The 4828-nt window shown below is 37.5% G+C and overlaps 1 long non-coding RNA gene across 1 annotated transcript; it reads right to left on the bottom strand.

Annotated features, from left to right (window-relative positions):
- Nucleotides 1–1104: 1104 nt before the first annotated feature.
- Nucleotides 1105–1879, bottom strand: LOC137016960 (uncharacterized). The gene is made up of 4 exons (XR_010894522.1): nucleotides 1845–1879; nucleotides 1604–1682; nucleotides 1409–1450; nucleotides 1105–1226 (listed from the first exon to the last, which is right to left on the bottom strand). It is a non-coding gene; the product is annotated as an uncharacterized lncRNA (long non-coding RNA).
- Nucleotides 1880–4828: the final 2949 nt, after the last annotated feature.

Genomic DNA, 4828 nt, shown 5'->3' with positions numbered 1-4828 from the left:
CAGAAAGATCTTTCTTCCTCCTCATATTGCATGAGAACTGAGACTTGCTTAATAATGTGGAACAACCTCTCAATAGGGTTTCCATAGACCTGGCAAATTATTTTGTCTGAGATTGATACCAGTTATCTAAAAAGACATGGATACATAAACAAACAAACACTTTCTTAGAAAAACTAAAATCTGAATGTTTATTCTACTGAAATCTTACTGATATGTCACTTAAATAATAATTTGGAACGAGGTGTAATGCTATTTTTCATAATCATAAAAGTCATGTTAACAGAACAATGAAACTAATCTTTGATATCAGGAACACATGTAGATAAATAGACTAAAGTTCAGCTGTTTAACCTGGTTATTAAACAAACTGAATCAGCTGTGATCCAACAAAAACACTTTTGCCATATTAAATAATGAGTAATACATTCATATTTCCACACCTGGACCTGCGTTTCCAGACATGATGATCATGTCTTAGGCCCGGTTTCACAGACAGGATTTAGATTAATCCAGGATTAGGCCTTCGTTCAATTAGGACACCTTTCATAAACATGCCTTAGAAGAAGAAAAACATTACTGGTGTGAATCTTGAGACAAAACATCAGCATTTCAGTCTGGGACTAGATTCAGCCTTGTCTGTGAAACCGTGGGTCAGTGTTTTTGTTGATTTTGGCTTTATTGTTCTGATACTCCACACATGCGCTGCACAGAAGCAGAAGATGAAATGTCAACTGTGAGAGTTTGAATGAAGATTTGGTGCTAAAAAAAGATTATATTCTTTAAAACAGTGTGAATGTGAAGAAATATGGAGACAGAGGAGAAGGCATGCATTTATTATTATTTTCACATTACAATTCAAATGAAGGTTAAAGAGCTGGAAGTGTTTAGTGAATTAGTCTGCACATAAACAACATTAAATACCTGAAGAGCATCTGATAAAGATGACGTGATGAATCCAGCATTTAAAAACAGAGTTCAGGTGAGATCAGCAGAAACACAGCAGGGTTTCAGATCGAGTCTTTAAGAATGTAATGCATTAATAAAACAGAGAACAGATGCAGGAATGAAAATAAGTGTTGAGGAGTTCAGAATGAAACAAAAATCCCTGAGTTTGAGTAAATGAACCATGATGATGATGAAGATCATCCTCTGGACACAAAGCCGTTGAACTGCAGTGAATGAGGCTCATCAGATCTGACCTTCAGTTGAATCCAGCTTCAGGATCCCTGAGAGAAACACATGCAGTTTCAGCAGATCAAGCTTCAGTCAGAGAATATCTTCTGTCTGTTTCACTTCTGAAATGATCATGTGATTCAGCCTTTATTTCCCTCACTTTAAGATCAACAACAGTTCTGCACATTTGATCTGTGTCTACAGCACCCTCTACTGTTTGTTAGGATTCACTCACTTGATTTCTGGATCATCCTAATGCATTTCCCTCTGAAAACATCTGTGAACAAATTGAATCTGATTATTACATATTATCAGACAGCTTTAGATGGTGAAGATCCTGCGAACGGATGACTGAGGCTGAAATTAAGCTAAATGTGATTGATGACATGAGCTTCTTGAGAATTACTGACTGATCTGAGATCAGACTCACCTGAACATCCTCTTACGCAGCACGAAACACATCAGAACAACCATGATGAAGAAAAGAGCCAAAATCCACCACAAATTATCTAAACAAGCCATATGATATAAAATCAGATCTGATCGACACAAACAACAACACAACACAATCATCTGATCCACTCCAATAATAAACCAATGAAATCAGATGATCACTAACAATGATGAATCAATATTAGAATTTAAAGGGTTTAAAACTCTTGATGTTTGACCTGAGAGCTGGAGAGACGGAGTCACTTCATCCAAAACATCTTTAAAACACACAATGATCACAAATATCAGACAATATGACAGAAAACAAAGGCCTGTTCACATTCAAACTGGGTTTAGTCTGAATCAGAGCTGAATCAGTGCTTTATTAGTGAATTAGACACACGATTATCAGCTGAAACTCACCTGAGTTTAGAGTCGCTGCAGTTTCATTCCTCACTGAAAAACACATTCACAATCATCATAATTCACTTACAGAAGATTCTCTCCAACACATAGTTTGATCTGAATCAGGACAGATTCACTTCAACACAGAGTTTGATCTGAATCAGGACAGATTCACTTCAACACAGAGTTTGATCTGAATCAGGACAGATTCACTTCAACACAGAGTTTGATCTGAATCAGGACAGATTCACTTCAACACAGAGTTTGATCTGAATCAGGACAGATTCACTTCAACACAGAGTTTGATCTGAATCAGGACTGATTCACTTCAACACAGAGTTTGATCTGAATCAGGACTGATTCACTTCAACACAGAGTTTGATCTGAATCAGGACAGATTCACTTCAACACAGAGTTTGATCTGAATCAGGACAGATTCACTTCAACACAGAGTTTGATCTGAATCAGGACAGATTCACTTCAACACAGAGTTTGATCTGAATCAGGACAGATTCACTTCAACACAGAGTTTGATCTGAATCAGGACAGATTCACTTCAACACAGAGTTTGATCTGAATCAGGACAGATTCACTTCAACACAGAGTCTGATCTGAATCAGGACAGATTCACTTCAACACAGAGTTTGATCTGAATCAGGACAGATTCGCTTCAACACAGTTTGATCTGAATCAGGACAGATTCACTTCAACACAGAGTTTGATCTGAATCAGGACAGATTCACTTCAACACAGAGTTTGATCTGAATCAGGACAGATTCACTTCAACACAGAGTTTGGTCTGAATCAGGACTGATTCACTTCAACACAGAGTTTGATCTGAATCAGGACAGATTCACTTCAACACAGAGTTTGATCTGAATCAGGACAGATTCACTTCAACACAGAGTTTGATCTGAATCAGGACAGATTCACTTCAACACAGAGTCTGATCTGAATCAGGACAGATTCACTTCAACAAAGAGTTTGATCTGAATCAGGACAGATTCACTTCAACACAGAGTTTGATCTGAATCAGGACAGATTCACTTCAACACAGAGTTTGATCTGAATCAGGACAGATTCACTTCAACACAGAGTTTGATCTGAATCAGGACAGATTCACTTCAACACAGAGTTTGATCTGAATCAGGACAGATTCACTTCAACACAGAGTTTGATCTGAATCTCTCTCACCTCTGAACATGATCTCAAGTCTGAGCTGTAATGAAAGAAAGAAGAGTTAGAGCAACTTATATAGTTAATGAAGGATTAAATATGAAAACAGATGAATGATTGAGTTGATTTACTCTTGATTCGTCACAGATGATCTCATGAATCAGATTCACACAGTAAGACGTGACGAGTCGATCAGATGATACAGACGTCACAGGATACATCAGTTTGTGTGGATCTGATGGATCTGCTAACAGACGCCCGTCCTGAACAAATCAAACACAAGAGGATGATGTATTGTGTGTGTGTGTATGTATGTCTGTGTGTAACAGCTCTACCAGCTCTGCTCACAGTCAGTGTGTGTGTGTGTGTGTGTGTGTGTGTGTGTAACAGTCACCTCTGTATACCAGCTCTGTTCACAGTCAGGATCATTGAGTGTTTGATTCAGAATCACAGGCAGAATCACGAACACAAACCCCACTGAGGACTGAATCTCTGCACACGACACACTGATGTTGTACATCTTTCAATTTAAACTAACAACCTGTTTTAAAACAATAAAGGATGACATAATTTTCAGCATGCAACCAGTGTGTAGTCAGAGTAGTGATATATGTCTTCATCAACGATCAACACACAACAACTTTCTGCATCACATTCCCCCATTATCAGCAGGGCACAACTGTCACATCCAGCTGTTCAGGTCACATGACTAAAATGTGCAGATATACAGTGTGTCCAGTGCCAGCTCTTGAGCCCTTATGACCATCTGACAGCTTTAAAAAATTCATAACTGTGTCTGGCTGCATCTACATTAATAAAATGCAATCTACTTGAAGTCCGAATTAAGCAACAAAAATCATATTGCTACTCAGTATTTTTTTTTTTAGTTTTTAGGTCAAATATTACAATATACAACATACATTATGGGGCAGTCGTAAGCCAATGGTAACATGAAGGTTGTGGGTTCGATTCTCATTGCAGACGGAAAATGACTGAGTGACCCAATCACTCCCTGGGCACCAAAGTGTGTGTGTGTGTGTGTGTGTGTGTGTGTGTGTGTGTGTGTTCACTGCTCACTTCTCCTCATGCACTAACTTGGATGGGTTAAAGCAGAGAACAAATTATCAATCTAGAATTGTGTCAGAATTTAAGCTTTATGCTGAAAACAAGCAAAGCATCTGCCAGTTGGGTCAGAAAGATCAAGTTTGATTAAAGAGATTAAAAGGGGTCAAAACAAATCAGGTTTATTTTCATAACTGAGTGGCAGGTGTTTTTGCTTGAGAAAAGCATTAATCTCACTCAATTTTGATACATTTCTCTGAAGGAATTGTTTAGAAACATACAATTTTCCAACAGAAGTGGTAACACTTTAGTATAGGGAATATAAACTATTAAGTGTGATTTTTCCCTCAATAAACTCCTAATCCTAAGCTTGTTAAGTTTAGGTATTAGGTAGGATTAAAGGGATAGTTCACCCAAAAATGAAGAATCACCTTTAAGAATGTAGAATAAGGCATTAATAAATTTGCTTAATAAGTGCCAATAAAAAGCTAATATTCTAGTAATATGCATGCTAATAAGCAACTAGTTAAAAGCTTCGGTCCCACTTTATATTAAGTGGCCTCAACTACTACAAATTAAT

This window comes from Chanodichthys erythropterus, chromosome 3 (genome assembly GCF_024489055.1).
Source record: "Chanodichthys erythropterus isolate Z2021 chromosome 3, ASM2448905v1, whole genome shotgun sequence".
Classification (NCBI taxonomy): Eukaryota; Metazoa; Chordata; class Actinopteri; order Cypriniformes; family Xenocyprididae; genus Chanodichthys; species Chanodichthys erythropterus.
This window is presented reverse-complemented; position numbering and strand designations above follow the sequence as displayed.